Raw genomic sequence first — 19,169 nt, forward strand, 5'->3', positions numbered from 1 at the left:
TGTTTTAGGACTTGATAATTTCTCTGGATTATTGAAGTAAACTCTTAACTGGTCACTCTGCCTTCAGATTTTCCACCCTCTTGTTTATTTTCTTTCTGAAACACAAACCTGATCCTGTCACAATGCTCAAATCTCCCCAAATGCCCTCAATATCAAGAATCATAATACTGATTGTGACCTGCCTCAGAGCACAATCTCACCTCAAGCCGCAAGATATTCTCCCCATACTCTTGAGCTCTATTAACCCACCCACAGTCTCTCATACAAGCTACATTCTCAAATCTCTGACTTGGGATATATTTTCTACCTCCCTCTTATTCCTTTACCTAGTGAACTTCTCCTCTGGGATTCTTCTTCAACCCTTCCTTGAGCCCTTAAGGAATTAGGAAATTCTTCCTAAGTGTCCCCATAGCAACCTGTGCTTCCCTGCATCCTGATGCTTCTTGTGCCCTGGACTTTCCCTCTAGGAACTGATCTTCTCCCCTCCCCACCTTTTTATCTTCCAGCAGCCCTGGAGTCAATTCTGACTTATGGCGACTTCCTGTGGCCCAGGCAGCATGGTCCATCTCCTGAGACTCATGAGAAAGGATTATATTTTTGCTCCTAGTGTAGTGCTATGGGATAAGCACTTGACCATAAAGTCGGTTTGAACTGCAACATCAGAGGTTCAAACTCACCAGCTGTTCCCTGAAAAACCTATACAGGGTCGCTATGAGGAAGAACTGACTTGACGTCACTTATTAAGAACAATGAGCAGCTGTTGTTCAGGCACAAGATTATTGGAATTGAAACACAAAAGCTGTTGAATTCCATAATTCCACAATTGCTTAGCCAAGGTAGATAGCAAGAGGTCAGCCTACACAAACTCAGCCTCATTTTCAACTTGCTTTTAATTGCATCCAGGGCTATAAAGGGAATATGTGGCTTAATCCAAATATTTCTAAGTCACTCCTTTTAATTTTCTCTGCTTCTTGCTTACCGTTTTCTCTCATCCCCAGACTTTCCTCTTTTTTGCCCCACTACAAATGATCCCACATGGTCTCACCCCAACGTTTACTTCATATTCCGTCCATAAGACATCACAGCAGTTTGACACACATAGCTTACACTCTATGCATGCATTTACACTGTTCCCAACTCTTATCTACCAGACTCTTGTCCTCTTGGAAAATACTTAGGAATTCCTCAAAAATCAGTTTAAGTGGTCTTAAACAAGCAGAGGAGCATGAGATATATTTGTAGAGCTGTTTGTTAAGCCCTTCTAGAAACTTCCAGGTCAAGGCAGACATCTCTACATACACATTTCTGTTAGAGCTCCTCTCACCAGTGGCATTATTAGGGAGGTGTGGCAGGTGCAAATCATACTCGGTGACACTGTCCAAAGTGTGACACCGAAATGACTGTCTATAAAAGTGTATGCAGTGTTTCTGCAGAAATTTATTATTTTTATAAAACGAGCTCTGTAGTTAGTTACAACAACAACAGAAGTTTTTTGTAAGCCCAGGTTACATGCATCAATACATTTACAAGGCTAAAACTCTCTGCTAATTTATTTTTTGAACTTTCTCATTTGCTCTGGTCAGAGCTGTCATTATAATCCCATCACAGTGATGCTTCAAATCATGTGGTTTCATGTTCAAGTGCTTGTAAGCATGTACTGTGGTTTCTGCTGCTGTTAGTGTTTGTATAGTCACTGATTTTATAAAATTTTCTGGTAGTTTAGCTACAATATCATGTAGTATCATCGGTTCTTGATCATATAACACATCTTGAAATGCTTGAGTATCAACCAATTCCTTTTGGTACTATAACTGTGCATTCCTTCCATCTTCTTTTGATGCATCATTCAATACTTTGCCCATAGAATTATTCAATGTCACAAATCAAGGCTTAAAGTTTTCTTCAGTTTTTCAGCTTGAGAACTGCTGAGTATGATCTTCTCTTTTGACTTTTCTAACTCCATATCTTTGCACATTTCATTATAATACTTGACTTTGTCTTCTTGAGCTACCCTTTGAAATTTTCTGTTCAGTTTTCTCTTCAGTTCGTTTACTTCCTCACTTCTTCTAGTTGTTTTAGCATTTGTATCATTGAAATCTTTGACCATAGAACTGTTTATTAAACAAAGATACCATAATGTGATGCTATTATTTTTTTGACATATCCTCTATCTAGGTTATAAACTTCTGAAGGCAGTATTTCCATCTCTCTAACCCTTCCTGAAATAACTGCATGCATTTAGAATTATACTGCATCAAAACAGCAGCTTTGAAATCCTCGAAGGATTCAAATTATGTTCCTTTTTAATGTTCTTTCAGTTTGGGCAAGAAAAAGAAATCTGAAAGGGAAAGAATGGGGCTATAGGGTGTGGGCCAAATGAAATTCTCAAAGGCCTGGTCCTTGCTATCTTTGAAATATGAGAAGGTTAATTATCAGATGGAAAAAGGTCTTTGGCTCAACTTAGCTGCTGCTTTCAATTTTCTTAAAACATCTTCATAATAAGACCCCATGATCATCTTGTGTCCTTCAAGAAAATCTATCAAGTCCTCAAAACAGTTGCCATCTGAGATGAACTCTGCAATGAATTTCATTGGCCCAGTAGATCCCCTAAGAAGCCACTGGTTAATTGGATCTCTTTTTAAAGACACCCTAAAGAGTCCTGGTGTGGTGCTGTGGGTTAATATGCCAGACTGCAAAGCTGTTTGAACTGCAAGGTTGGCAGTTCAAGCTCACCAGCTGCTCCTTGGAAACCCTATATAGAGTTGCTATGGGTCAGAGTCCACTCAACAGCACTTAACAACAACAACAACAACAAAGAGATTAACACAAGTATATCACTAGAGAACTTGTCTCCAGCAATCTGTTGATCACAGAGACTTGTTTAAATATATTTTTTTGTTTGGAATAAACAGTGCATGCATGAACTAATAGCAATACTTTTTTACTTACTCTCATACATTATCTCATCTTACATAATAAGCTTATGAGACAAAAAGGAGGGGAAAGATAAGTAGCAGACATAAGGGATTATTGAGGCAGAAATGAAACGGGAACCCAGAGCTCTATATTTTTTCTGCTTAGAATTGAGATATGTCATGTTCAATGTATGTATGAAGCTCCATTGTTTGCATATAAGGAAAAAGCAGGATGGAAAAATGATGAAACAGATCAGAGGTCTGCAATACTTGTATTCTAGCTTAAACAATAGAAATATAATGTGAGCCATGTAGAAATGTAAATATACTGTGTGGATCATGACAACTGAGGATAACATGGGGAAGAATGGGTACTCCAGAATGTTTAATTGTGCTCATGAGGAACCTGTATACAGACCTCTTGGTGTTAGAACAGAACAAGGGGACATGGAATAGTTTAAGACCAAGAAAGATATGCACCAGGGTTGTATCCTTTCACCATGCTTACTTAATTTGTATCCTGAGCAAATAATATGAGAAACAGGATCGTATGAAAAAGAACATGTGATCAGGATTGAAGGAAGACTCATTAACAACCTTCAATATGCAGATGACACAATCTGGTTTGCTGGAAGAGGTCTTAAAATACTTACTAATAAAAATCAAAGACCGCAACTCTCAGTATGGGTCGCACCTCAATGTAAAGAAAACAATTATCCTCACAGCTGGACCAATAACATAATGATAAATGGGGAAAAGATTGACGTAAAAACTTCATTTTGTTGGGTTCACAATCAACATTCATGAAAACAGCATTCAAGAAATCTTCTGATGTATTGCATTAGGCAAATATGCTGTACAAGACCCCTTTAAATGGTTTAAAAGTAAAGATATCAGTTTGAGGATACTAAAGTGCATCTGACCCAAGCCATGGTATTTTTAACCACCTCATATGCATGCAAAAATTAGACAATGACTAAGAAAGCCTGTGGAAAAATTGGTGCATTTGAATTATGGTGTTGGAGAAGAATATTAAAAGTACCGTAGAGTGCCGGAAGAACAAACAAATCTGTGTTACAGCCAGAATGCTCCTTAGAAGCCAGGATGGAGAGACTTTATCTCTCGTATTTTGGACATGGTATCAGGAGGGACCAGTTCCTGGAGAACATTGTCTTGGTAAAGTGGAGGGTCAGCGAAAAAGAGGAAGACAGACCACCAAGGAAATGGAGTGACACAGTGGCAGCAGCAATGGACTCAAATGTAAATATTGTAGGAATGGATGATATTTCATTATGTCTTGCATAGGGTCACTATGAGTCAGAACTGACTCGATGGCATCTAACAACAACAATATACATATGACATGCAGTCCTGGTATGGGGCTATAGGGTGTGGGCCAAATAAAATTCTCAATGAAATTCTCAAAGGCCTGGTCCTTGCTATCTTTGAAATATGAAAAGGTTAATTATCAGAAGGAAAAAGGTCTTTGGCTCAACTTAGCTGCTGCTTTCAATTTTCTTAAAACATCTTCATAATAAGACCCCATGATCATCTTGTGTCCTATGGTGCCGTAGGATAAACGCTGAACTGCTAATCACAGGTGAGTGGTTCAAACCCACCAGCCATTCCTTGGAAACCTATACAGGGTTGCTATAAGTTGGAACTGACTTGATGGCACTTAACACAACAATGTATAAAGTCAGGCATATATATGTGAGTTACATGTAATGTCCTGTAGAAATATAATGCATGCAAATTAGTCACATATATAGTTTAAAATATTCTAGTAGCCATGGTAAGGAGGAAACAGGAAAAAATCATTTTAACAATATGTAATTTATCCTAGTATATATTCAAACTTCTGTCATCTCAATATGCAATCAATATTAAAAAACTATTAGTTAGCTGTTTCACACTATTTTTACACCATGGGTTTGAAATCCAGTGTGTGTTTTTCACTTACAGACCATCTCAATCTGGAAGCACAATTTTCATTGAAGACACTTGATCTGCATTTAGATTTCAAAAAATTTACAGATGAAAAAGTTGATTCACATACCCTTTATGGAAAACATACGTAAAAGTTTTCCAATAACTGAAACGAGCATCAGTTTTTATGTTTAAATTTTCAAAAAAAATTTAAATTAAATATAATGAAAGCTTCAGTTCCTTGGTTAATCCAGCACTTTTCCAAAGTTCAATAACTGCACGTGAAATGTGCTAGGGTAACACAGTTGTCACTAGACAGTGCAGATCTGGAAAGGGGAGGCAGCATTTCACTGAAATATATATTTTAAACAAGATTTTATTATGTTTTTGGTGAAGGTTTACATAGCAGCTCAAGTTTCCATTCAAATATTTTTATAAAAGTTGTTTAGTGGCTTGGTCACATTCTTTATAATGCCTGGTCATTCCCATTTCTGCTCTGGTTGCTCCACATCCATTAGTCTAGTTTCCCTACCCACTTACATTCTCACCTTTGTTTTGAAGTAATTGTTGACTGTTTGGCTCATATAGGTGATTTTAAAAGGAACATAGTACTTACACGTGGTAATATTTTTTTAGCCAGGATGTTATTTACATACGCAATAACCTCAGGGTTTGAGGTTCAAGGTTTGAAGAGTATCTCCAGGCAATAGTCTTAGGGATTTTTTTTTTTTTTTTTTAAGGAATTAAAAGTTCTGTTCCACATTTTTCACCCATTCTATCAAGATCTATTTGTTGTGGCTCTCAGTAGTTGTAGCTGGGGACCATCTAGACTGGTCTCGGGGTAGATTAGGCCATGGTTCATGTAGAATATTTGTTTTGTAGACTAGTTACTTCTTTGAGTCTTTGATTTCCTTTCTCTTTTGCTCTGGGGAATAGGGACCAATAGTTGTATATTAGATGGTGGCTAGAAAGTTTTTAAAGACCTCAGAAATTACTTGCCAAACTAGGATGCAGAACATAACTTTATGAATTATATTATACCAGTTGACTGAGATGTTCCAGGAGATTATAGTCCTAATCCTTCAAATCCAAAAATCCAGTTCTGTGAGGTGTTCAGTTATGTCTAAGAAGCATCCATAACTGTACCTCATGTACTTTATTATATACAGGCAAACACTGCTTAGTGCCCACCATACTGCATGAAACAGGATGTTACGTGATTTTAACTTTCTCACTGACACCGTATCATAGTTCGGTCTTGTTTTTTCTTTAACCGTCTTGGACAAGTTCCATGGCATAGCAGTGATGGCCAGTGTGCTGAGAAGGATTTGCTTTTGTGTTTGATCTTCAATCAACGTCCTAAGCAAATTCTCCATATGTGTTATATAACCCCCTCACATTTTTGTTAACCTTGTAGCTTTCACCTTGATTTTTTTTTTTTTTCTTTGTTTTTGAGGATCATTGAGCTGCAACATGTCTAAACTGCAAGCAATAACATTCACTGAGTTTTCCACCGTTATGCTGTTTAATAAGGAGCTCTGGTAGCATAGTGGTTATGAATCAGGCTGCGAACCTTAAGGTCAGTGGTTCGAAACTACCAGCCGCTCCGCGGGAGAAAGATGAGGCTTTCTACTCCCGTAAGGATTTACACCCTCGGAAACCCTGTACAGGGTCGCTATGGGTCGGCTCTGACTCGAAGGCACTTAACAACAACAACAACATGCTGTTTAATAGCCTTTGTTTTGCTTCCTACTTCTCCTTTACCTCCGTCTGCTGCTATCACTAACACTGGTCTTACTGCATTTGGAAACCATGATGCACTTCCCGGTAATATTTTCAAGAAAAATTAAACAGAGACATGTTTCAACGTTCAAGAGATACTTGGTACACAAGATCATATGCTGCTGCCTACAGTTAAAGCATATACTGTTATGTAGTAAACTGTATACTAGAAAAAGTACAGACTTAAGCCAGTAGTGTAGGTATCTGTTATGACTATCACAAGATGTTGGTATAGGTTATATATGTATTGTACCCTGAGCCATGGTGGCATTGTGGGCTAGGTGTTGGACTACTAACCATGAGATTATCAGTTCAAACCCACCAGTCACTACATGGGGGAAATATGAGGCTGTCTTCTCCTTTAAACATTTACAGTCTTGGAAACCCTATTTAGGGTTTCTGTGAATTGAAATCAAGTCAGTGGTTTTTGATGTATATACTGTACCATGATCCACCAGGCAGTGCAGTTGCTTTGTATATAAGAGACATGAGACATACATGTTGTGTGTGGGAAGCTATTGGGCTCACTATGTCCTGTTCTTCATCTGAATTTCTGAGCTCTTTTGTAACCTGTGGGATCATTGACTTATATGTGGTTGGACATTACTTGAACTTGAACAGACGTTACACAGCACATGACTATATATGAATACTGGGGACTTCAAAAAGTTCTTGGGAAAATTTCATTGTCTTTTAATTCCAATTTTCTATGAACTTTGTGAAGCTCCCTCATATGTGTGCATACAGTTACATAGACACATATATGAGGGGGTTTCGAAAAATTTATGAAAAAAACTGGAGTTAAAAGATAATGAAATTTTTCCATGAACTTTTTGAAGCCCCCTTGTACATAGGCATATACCTATACATAGGTACTCAATGTATATGCACATACATATACTCCTGGGGTGGCACTGTGGACCAGCACTGGACTGCGAACCACAAGGTTGGCAGCTCAAACCTACAAGCTACTCCTCGGATACCCTATGTAGGGTTGCTATGAGTTGGCAGTCCCTCAACAGCAATTAACAACAACAAACACACATAAGAGTCCTAGTGTGGTGCTGTATGATAAACACTGGACTGGGAACCCTAAGACTGGTAGTTCAAACCCACCAGTCACTCTCAGGAATCCTATTTAGGCTCGCTGTGAGTCAGACAGCAACAACAACAGAGAGATAGGTATAGTTTCTGTCCATATAGAGCTGACAATAGACACTGTGACATTAACAAGAGTGTTTTAAGTGCTGTGATGGAGGACATGGTGGTGGTTGTGTGCCCTTGAGTTGGTTCTGACTCATAGCTATCCTGTCTAGGGTTTCCAAGGCTGTAAAGCTTTTACATGGGAACAGAAAGTCTCATTTTTTCTTCCGAGGAATGACTGGTAGATTCTAACTGTTGACCTTGAGGTTAGTAGTCCAGCTCGTGATTCACTACACTACCAGGGTTTCTTGGTGGGGGATGTATATAGAGAGAAAGAACGGTAAGTAAGAGCAGCTGACCTAAGTGGGAAAGGGCACAGATTGCTTGGTTCTGCTACATTAGATGAGTGAGGAAATCTTGACTTCCCAGATTCCAAAAGAATTTCCTGTTCAAAACACACATTTACTGGGTAATATAAGTCCATTTCATTCATTTATATACAGTAACATGAACATAAACTACAACTGATCTCAAAATAAGAGACAGCTTGTTTTTAAATACTACAATTCTTCCACAACCTCAAGCACATCTTTGGATTTCTTTGTACATTGTAATTTGAGGTTCCTTACAATCAACAGAGTCTGGTGTGGTGCTCTGGAGTGCAAGGTCGCTATGAACCTCAAGATCGGCAGTTCAAATCTACCTGTTGCTCCTCTGAAACCCTATACAGGGTTGCCATGAGTTGAAACTGACTCAACAGCACTTAACAACAACAACAAAATCAATTAGGTGGATACTCAATTATCACAAAGGAAAGAAGCATCTCTTCTATATTAGCTTGTTTTCTAAATAAAACCCGTATTCACTACTATTTACCCTACCCAAATAATATACAGAGATTAAATGTATGAAGCAACTTTTCTATACAATAGGAGACAAACCCAACACAGTATTATTTCACCAACAGTGCTGATATTTCAATTTAAAAGAGTGATTCATCAATGTAAAAGAGATACAGTACCCTTTCAATGGTATTATGATCCTTTTCTGCCATCTCTTTCAGAGTAAAAATTTCATCTTCTGTAAACAAAAGGAGAGAGAGGCCAACCATGAAATTACATGCTTATGCCCCTGTATTCAAACTGCCTACTCTAGGCAGGCTGTACGCTGCTGGCAGGCAGGGTGGACCAAAGCCCTAGCAGGACTGTGACCTTCACAACTGCCCTTGACATTCATAGCCTTCTTCCTGCTGTTCAGACGGCTGGTCAGATAGGAATTAAGAACTAAGTTCAAGATCCAAGTGTGGCTGAGGGCTCGGCACTTTTCATCAATACTAGCGATGGACATTTTCACTGTTAGTCACAGCCAATACAAAGTGCTTTAGCAGGTGGTACTTTATGACTCAATAAAACCACCCAAACCTGAAAAATCATGATTATACCACATCTGAAGAGAAACTAAACCATACTGGCATGCTATCGTTTGATATTCCGGGGACACTGTAATATATCTAGCTTTATCAATATTTTTTAATCAATTTTTTATTGTTGTTGTATAGTCACTGATTTTTACATTGAAGATTATGGGCAACATTAGATCATTAACAAAAGTACAAAGGTAACAGTGTATTGAAACATTTGTTAAATAAATCAAAATTTGGTGTGGTAAATGGAATTTTTATCTATGTTTATGGTGTTGAAGGGGCAAATAAAGTATATAAAACTTTGTATCATGAATTAAAGATAATTAAGTAGTACTGTTGTTGTTATGTGCCATCGAGTCAGTTCTGACTCAAAGCAACCTCAGTGTGGGGTTTCTGAGGCTGTTCATCTTTTTGGGAGTAGAAAGCCCCATCTTTCACCGTCAGAGCAGCTGGTGGGTTAGAGCTGCCAACCTTGTGATTGACCACAAAACATATTCCAATATATATCCTCAAGTACGAAAATACTCATTGAAAATATGAATCTACATTTTAGATAACCTGTTATGCGTATGAAACAGAAATCAGCAAACATTTCTGCTTATAATATTTCTGAGTGAGCGCTGATTGGCAATTTTTACAAAGATCAAAGCTTGGCTCAGCAAAGAAAAGCACTGAGTTATAGTGATATGGCTCAGAAGTACAATCCCAAGGAAGGAATATTATTGTGAGTAAAATATCAAAGATGGCTATCTGATTATGCCTTTAAATGTCAACAGGTATGTAAATGACCCAACAAATTAGGGGGAAAACCCTAGCCAACATAGTTGCAGATTTTATGAAGTCCCCCACGTACATACAGATTTTCTCAAAACTGACTTCAAAATGTTACCTAAGACTGAATTTTCTTTGAGATTGACCTGGATCTCCTCTTCAAGTTCTGCAATAATTTGAGTAAGCCTCTCATTTTCCACTTTCCATTCCAAATTTTCCTTTTCTATTTTCGAAGAGCTGGCCGCTTTGGCAAAGGAGTCCTGAAAAAGGAAGAATTCCATATTCCGTAAAGGGAGCCATGGATAGAAATAGGCAACACAAAGAAAATACAGATATAGAAGAGCTATCAGATAATTTTCTGAATTCTATTACACACTTAACAATATGAATAGTAAAAAACAAAGAGACTAAATAGAGCTTGCTGGAAGAAAGGCCACAGTACATTATGTACAAAGACCACAGCACATGGGGACATTTTATTGACAGGAATAATGCATATCATACTGTTAGTGTGCCCTCATCATTCAGGTCAATTCATTATGGAGGCTGTGTCCGGGGAGGCAGCTGGGGCCCCTCCACCCACACTTCCCTCTGTGTGAGTCTGAAGTGCTGTCCGCCCGTAACTAGGCAGACTGGGGAGACCGTGGACGGGCAGCGCCAGGGGGTGGCAAAGTGCATGGCTAAAGAGGGGGGCTTGTTGCCTTTGTGGCATTTCCCAGTGTCAGCGCTGCCAGTGTCAGGAGGAGCATATCACATGTCAAAGTGGTGACGTTTTCAGGCTGGGAGCCGCATGGAGCCCATCAGGCACACGGATATCCACACAGTTGGTTTTCTGCTGGGTGGAGGAGCCACCCAGAGGCAATTCATATTCTGAACATTAACATGGCTTTGCATGCCTGTCACACTTGGACTGTGCAGGCGTTTAATGCTATTGAAGACTTCGGTTTAAATCTCTATGCAAACAGTGATTACCTTGTAAGAAGGTTTCAGGATAACTTACAACAAAAGACTTTAAAGTTATAGTTTTAGTAAAGCAAACTCATTTACATTCTTATTATGTGTGTCTTTTGTTTAAATTTTGCCATGTCTATTATGGCAGAAGCTTTTTCTTACCCAATTGAAGCTTATTGGGACAGCTACTGTGTTTTTTCCCCTCTTGTCTGTTTCAAAGCTATTGAAACCATCTGAATATACTCTCTTATGGCTGTCTAGATTTTACTGCCACACACTTTTTTTTTTTTTTTTTTTTAAGAAAAAAATAAAGATGTAATGGATTGTGGAAGCGGGTGCAGAACTTTATACTTCACTCTGGCAAGACATTAAACTGATTACAAAGTCTCAAAATATGAAAGAGTATACTGAAAAGTCATATTATTATGCTAAAAAGGAGAGAAGGCTTTATATGCCTTGTTCAAAAGTACTCTAGAGCTACTTTTGAACTGTAATCTTCAGAATTGAATTTACTCTTTTTTGTCGGGATTCCATGGTTGTAAATTAATAAGACTAAAAGTTACCTCTAGCCTTTACTCCCCAAATCATGTCTACCTATATTGGTTTCCTGTTTTGGGCAACATTTAATTTTATGAGTATATGGAAGTAATAATTAAAATGTTTTCCTCTCTGATCACAATGGTCTGGAAGAAAAATAAGTGTCTAAAATGGTTTGTTGGACATTGTTACTGTTGTTGTAAAGAGCTGTCAAGTCAGTCCCAACTCATAGTCGGTCCCAACTCACAGCCACCCTGCCTAGGGTTTCCGAGGAGCTGCTGATGGGTTTGAACTACCAATTTTGTGGCTAGTGGCCCAGTGCTTATCCTACAAAGCCATTAGCAAATTTTAACAATCAAGGAAAAATGAAAGAAAAATGGGTAAGAAAAGTTACTAAAGAAGGTAGATATAGCGGAGTTAATAATTTAAAATAGGTTTATCAAAATTTGCACTAAGCCCAATGCAAATGTTCACAATTTTGATTCAGCACTCCGTTTAAACTATTCAAACCCAAATCATTCTTAACTAGTGAGGAAGCAAACAAATCTAGTTGGTAATTAATAAAACTCTTTTCCTAATTAAAGAATCCCTGTCTTTAATCTGTTGCCTATACATTGTACAATTTGAGATCATTACAGAAAGCATTTATAGACTATTAAAGCTTTAAAAAAACAACAAAAAAACCCCCAGTAGTTGCTTAATAGCATGTTTTCTAATAGTGAGAGAATATGAACATCAATAATGGAGTTCATGAGCATCCATTATCATAAACCAAACAAGAATGCTGCCACTCGTCTGTGGTGGCTTGCCTGTTGCTGTGATGGCAGAAGCTATGCCACCCACTGGTATTTCAAATGCCAGCAGAGTCACCCATGGTGGATGGGTTTCCGTGGAGCTTCCAGACTAAGATAAATACTAGGAAGAAAAAGTTCAAGTTGTACTGAAGGTATTCATGAGGAGCTCCAGGACCTGACAGAATACCAATGGAGATGTTTGAATCAACAGATGCAATACTGCAAGCACTCACTCATCTATGTCAGGAAATCTGAAAGACAGCTACTTGGCCAACTGACTGAAAAGAGAACCGTATTTGTGTCCATTCCAAAATAGCTGATGCAGAAGAATGTGAAAAGTATTGAATAATATTGTTAATCTCACATGCAAGTAAAGTTTTGCTGATCATTCAGAAATGACTGCAGCAGGACTTTGAAATGAAACTGCCAGAAATTCAAGCTGGATTCAGAAGAGAATATGGAATGAGGGATATCACTGCTGACATCAAATGGATCTTGGCTGAAAGAGAATATCAGAAAAACATCTACCTGTGTTTAATTTGACTATGCAAAGGCATTTGAATGTGTGAGTCGTAATAAACTATTTCAAAGAATGGGAATTACAGAACATATCATTGTGCTTATGCAGAACCTGCAGATAGACAGGCACTCATTTGAACAGAATAAGGGAAGGCTGGCTAGTTTTAAATCCAGAAAGGTGTATGACAGGGTTGTATCTTCTCACCATACTTGTTCAGTCTTTATGCTGAGCAAATAATCTGAGAAGCTGAACTAGATGATGAAGAACGAGGCATCAGGATTGGAGGAAGACTCATTAACAACTTGCAATATGCAAATGAAAACTTCACTTGCTGAAAGTGAAGAGGACTTGAAACATTTACTGATGAAAATCAAATACAACCTTCAGTATTGATTATACTGAAACATAAAACAAAAATTCCCACAGCTGGATCAATAAGCAACATCCTAATAAAGAGAGATAAGATTAAAGTTGTCAAGGATTTAATTTTACTCAGATCCTCGATCAACAACCATGGGCAACAGTCAAGAAATCAAGCAATGTTTTTGTTGCATTGGGCAAACTGCTGCAAAATATCTCCTCAAAGTGTTTCAAAGCAAAGCTATCACTTTGAAGACTAAAGTGCACCAGATTCAAGTCCTGGTATTTTCAATTCCCTTATATACATGTGAGAGCTGGACACTGAATAAGAAAGACTGAAGAAAAAAATACTGTCTTTGAATTATGGTGTTGGCAGAGAATATTAAATGTGCATGGACTACCAGAAGAATGAACACATCTGATTAGAAGAAGAATAGTAAAATGCTCCTTGGATGTGAGGATGGCAAAATTTCATCTCCCATCCTTAGGACATATTATCAGGAGGGACAGCACCTGGAGAGCATCAAACTTGGTAAAATAGAGGGTCAGTGAAAAAGAGGAAGACCCTCGCTGAGATGGCTTGACACAGTGGCTGCAACAATGGGCTTAAACACAGGAATGATTGTGAGGATGGCACAGGAGCTGGCCGTGTTTCATTCTATTGTGCATGAGGTTCCTGTGAGTTGGAATTGACTTGATGCCACGTAACAACAACAAACAAGTGCTATCTGAATTAATCAGGTAAAGTATAAAACTTGTATGTCATAGAAGCTAATATCTAAATGATATTTTGAATAAAAATCTCATTGTATGAAAGCAGCAAACAAGATAAACACATTAAACTTGCAAGATATTTTTTTCATTCCACAGAGCCCTCCACAACTCTAGTTCTTTTGAGGTTAGCCTTTAGCTCTATCCCCACCATCTGTCAGCTGTAGGAACTGCAAGTAGTTAACTATTCACACTCCCACAGCAATGAGGACACTCATTAGCAAAATGAACAAAGAGATAGTTCTGTGCAGTGATGGTCATCTGTTACACGCTGAGTGGCAGGTTTTGTGATGGTGTTCCTCCTACCATCTGCCCGCAACATTAGGTTTTGCTTGCTTAAACCATGAGACTTGTTTAAAATAAACTGCATTAATAAAACAAGGTTAAGAAGGAAGGAGGTCGTTAAAAGGTGGTTAGTTCTATGTAGCTATTTAAAACTGCATTATACTCTAAGAGAGACTGTATGATTTAGGATCATTCTGCAATTCTAAAGTTATAAAGGGATTTGCCAATTTGAAGTTTTGATAGCATAGTGTGAAAATTAGTGCTTCAGGTGGTTTGAATAAATATGAACTGCTTCTTTTTAACCTAGAAATAGAACACTTGGCCCTCTTGGCTTCTTCTGCTCTGTTTCTCTTGTGAATATTGACACCCTGAGTAGAATCATTGTTCCTGGGTTTCAGAACAGCAAATTAAATCTTGGAAGAACCCTTTCTGGAAACATGCATATTCAGGAGCCTTGTTAAAGAAAGCGTGTTTCATGGACCAGGAATCTCAGAATCACTGGACATTTGAAAGAAAAATGGAGTCTCAGACCCCACCCTAGAGCTACTATTTCAGAATCTGGATATTAACAAAATCCCTAGGCATCTCATGTGCACAGTAAAGCTTGAGAAGTCTGACTGTACAGCATTTTATGTCTTCTTAGCAGTTTCTTCTGTGGGTATTGGCATCTTTATCCTGCAGCCTCCTTGTAGACATATCAATTGGATACTGGGGGTGGAGTAGGGTTCTGATGTATGCCCATGCCTCGTGACAGTCACGGAAAAGAGCAGGTGCTTTCCCAATGAGTGACAACCAGGACAGCGGCACACTGGGGCAGCGCAGCCCTGCAGAGCTGCCACTCTTGGATGACAGCTCTGTTTGGAGCTGTCAACGACTAGCAGATATGTTCACCCATGGAGGGTTGGGTGGGTGATGGTTGCACAGCTCATCCATGTTGAGTAAGAAAGAAAAATGAAAAGTCCATTCAAAATGACAACTCCATTTGAAATTAAAATATGCACGTGCACAGACATGCAAGCACTTGCACGAGCGCGCGCACACACACACACAGTGACAGGCTAACCTTTTCTATATTCTCAAAGGGATTTGTCAACATACAGCAAGGGAAACTGATCATAACAATGGTGTGCAGTTAAGTTGCACTGATTTCCTGTAGAAAAAAAAACCTGAAGGGCTCTTGTGTTTTAATGAAGTTGCATCTCAGGAAGATGCAACATCAAATTCTGGTCTGATGTGGAGATAGAGGTCTGTAACTTGAAGAGACTCTTTTCCTGGTTTCTATGTTGTTGTAAAAAGAATGTAAACTGTCTATTAAATTATAACGTTACCTTTCCTGTTAGATTCTTGTCAGGTTTCTTTCAAAAACAGTCTAGGGGAGATATTCTACTTTTTGACTATACAGTTATTTATGTAACTTGGCTATCAGAATAAACTAGATCTTTCTTGCTGTATTCTTGATTTGTTTTATTTTAAAATTATTTTCAAGTTTTTGTTTTATTTCCAAATTATTTCCGTTCTTACTTTGAAATTTTCTAATTGACTTCCCAAGTTCTGTTTCCTAACTCTAATGAAGGACTTCTAACCAGTGCATACCTCTTCGACCAGCTGCTGAGAATTTGCGTTTCTGGTAGATATACAGATTCAGTATGTATAAATAAGAATCACTTGGGGATCTTGTCAAACGGTAAATTCTGATTCAGAGTCCTGATGTGGTGTTGTAGCATAAGCACTGGACCACAAGATCGGTTTGAACTGCAAGGTCGGCAGTTCAAACCCACCAGCCATTCCTTGGAAACCCTTTACAGGGTCACTATAAATCAGAAACGGAGTTCTGGGGTGGCGCTGTGGGTTAATGCGCCACACTGCAAAGCCGTTTAAACTTCAAGGTCGGCGGTTCAAGCTCACCAGCTGCTCCTCGGAAACCCTATATAGGGTCGCTATGGGTCGGAATCCACTCAACAGCACGTAAAAACAACAACATAAGTCGGAACCAACTCGACGGCACTGAACAACAACAACATATCTGGGCTGGAATGGCAAATTCTCAGCAGGGTTCAAACTGTACAAACTGGTTGGAAGCCCTGCTCTAATTTCAGCTATTTTGTGTCAGTGCTTTGCTACCACTAGAGGGGGCAGTTGTATAAGATGAACTTTCAAATTACTGCAAGTTACATCATCTAGAACGTAAATGGAATGGCGTTTTAGGAAAACTTGTTCTTAGAGGAGTCAAACAAGTATTTTCACTGGTTTATTTTATACAACCCATAATCTGCTTCTGTGCTATTCGTGTCTGTGCTCTTGAAATTTACACAAGTATTGGCGTACTGTTGTGGTGCAGAAGGAAAAGCACTGAACTGCTAACAGTAAGGTCAGCAGTTTAAACCCACCAACTGCTCCGTGGACATCCTATACAGGGTCACTATGAGTCAGAACCAACTCAACAGCAGTTAGAAACAACCATTTTAGTTAGAAACTACTCATTTACGTTTCCTTCAGTCAAGATGAGAGATCAGGCTACACATTGTAAGTTGGAGAAATCTCTACACTTAATTAAAAGTACCTTACCTTACTCAAATCTTAGGATCTTTATAGAAATTCTGCTTGTCTCCTTGGGAGCACCTGGTGTGGTGCTCTAGGATCAGCACTGGACTGTGAATCACAAAGTCGGCAATTCAGATCCACCAACTGCTCCTCAGAAACCCTATACAGGGTGGTTATGATTCGGAACCTACTCAGTGGCACTTAATAACAATGACAACCTTGGGGAATAACTATTTTGGATGCTATCCTTGAATCAGAGAACATCTGCTCACACATGAACAGGAGGGAGCCTCCCACTTACTGTCTCTCAAAGACTCAGTTATCCTTCTTCTTCCAAAGTAACATCCAGATGGGTTAAGTTACAGACTTAGGAGAACACACAGAGTTATAAGCTCAAGAAAGGTCTCATGTTTTAGTATAAGAATTTCAATTACAGAATCAGGATGCTCTTAAGGATCCAGAGGTCTATGTTCACCCAGGAATGGTGGTTGAGTGAGGACTGCATGGCTCACCCACGTTGGGTCAGAAAGAAAAATGAACAGGTTATTAGAAATGATGACTCCATTTTAAATGAAAATATCCAAATGTACACACACATACACACACATTTTTTGGAACACAAACAAGATGGTCATAAGGACTTACCTATTTTTTCATAATGATACTAATTTTTTTTTTAAAGAGCACAAAGCAATTGCCATTTAATACCACAGGTATTCTTACAACAACCCTTTCCTCAGTTAAGCAGATATCATTTTCCATATCACAAGTACAAAATAAGCAGATCAAAATTGCCACGCCACATCCAAGCAGAACATCTTTGGTCGTGGCACAATTAACAGCAAAGCTATAATAGTGTCACTAGTGAAGAAGAGGAAGACCCCAATGAGATAGATTGCCATACTAGCAGTAACAATAGGCACAGATGCCACCACAATTGTGAAGATGAGGCAGGATAGGGCAGAGTTTCATTCTATTGCGTACAGGGTCACTATGAGTTGGAACTGACTCCACAGCACCAACAATGACAATTACACTGTTGGTGGTTTCGCTTTTTCTATTATATTATTTTCTCCAACTAAAGGAGCTCTGGTAGCGTAGTGGTTACGAATCGGACTGCGAACCTTAAGGTCAGCGGTTCGAAACTATCAGCTGCTCCGCAGGAGAAAGATGAGGCTTTCTACTCCCATAAAGATTTACACCCTCGGAAACCCTGTACAGGGTCGCTATGGGTCGGAACCGACTCGACGGCACTTAACAACAACAACAACAACGAGAGTGATTGTAGAACCAGAAAAGGTTAAAGAAAAGTGAATGCAAAAATCGGATGTGACTCCTTTTCTAAAGTCATTTTGTTGTTGTGAAGTGCCGTCGAGTTGATTCCGACCCATAGCCACCCTGTATAGGGTTTCCAAGGAGTGACTGGTGAGCTTGAACCACCGACCTTGTAGTTCAAACGGCTTTGCAGTCTGGTGCATTAACCCACAGTGTCACACCAGGACTCCTCTAAAGTCATTAGAACATGTAAAAATAATTAACATGCTATCTTCTTAAATCTGTTTCTGATACTTAATATTGCATAGCTTAGAGAGTACTTAGGTTTTTTAATATAAAAATCTGAATACATTAACAAAGAAAAGACTTCTTCACAAACTAGTAAATAAAGTCCTTTAGAATGGTACTTGATCAATTACTTATCTCTTATAAGCATGGGGTTTCAAATAAGAATACTAGTTTGATATTTAGATGAACAGCAGACTGCAGTTAAAGAGACCAGCAACCTGTAAGCATTTCTTAATCTGTTACTATTTTTATGTAAAATCCCCAGACTTTTTTTTGTGCATATATGTGTACATCCATATTTCTATACAGACATATGAATTGGTGTGGCACTGTAGGAAGAGCACTGGACTGTGAATCACAAGGACAGTAGTTCACATCCAACACCCACTCCTCTAAAAGCCTCCACAGGGTCACTAGGAGTTGGAACTGACTCAACAGTACTTAACAACAACAACAACCAATTAATTATAGTAACATATTATAATTTACACTATGCACAAATACAGATTAACTACAACTTTAATTTTTATACTAGATCATAAAGCTCTACCTCCTACGTGGGATTTGGAGTCAGACAAACTTTGGTCCACATCCCATCTTTGCCATTTATTAGTTGTGTGCTTAGAAGAAGCTACTTAACCACCTGGTCTCTGTTTCCCCATCTGGAAACTGGGCCTTGAGAATGGGAGGAGACACCATTGATGGAGTTACTGGTATCTGCTAGGTGATTGATATTCAATAAGTTTTTATTTCTCCTGGGTCCTGACACTTCCACTAACCAAAAAACTCCTTAAAGTAGAGTTGGTTAACCTTAATGATGGGAATGGAGCACATTTTTCAATAACTACATTTGCTGATGGGGCACAACTCAAAACGAGAAGAAA

The 19,169-nt window shown here is 38.7% G+C and overlaps 1 pseudogene; it reads right to left on the bottom strand.

Moving 5' to 3' along the window:
* Positions 1-6,707: 6,707 nt before the first annotated feature.
* The window catches only part of LOC102837122, an 84,890-nt pseudogene continuing 72,428 nt past the window's right edge, over positions 6,708-19,169 (bottom strand).

The sequence above is a fragment of the Chrysochloris asiatica genome, unplaced genomic scaffold (assembly GCF_000296735.1).
Source record: "Chrysochloris asiatica unplaced genomic scaffold, ChrAsi1.0 scaffold00137, whole genome shotgun sequence".
NCBI lineage: Eukaryota > Metazoa > Chordata > Mammalia > Afrosoricida > Chrysochloridae > Chrysochloris > Chrysochloris asiatica.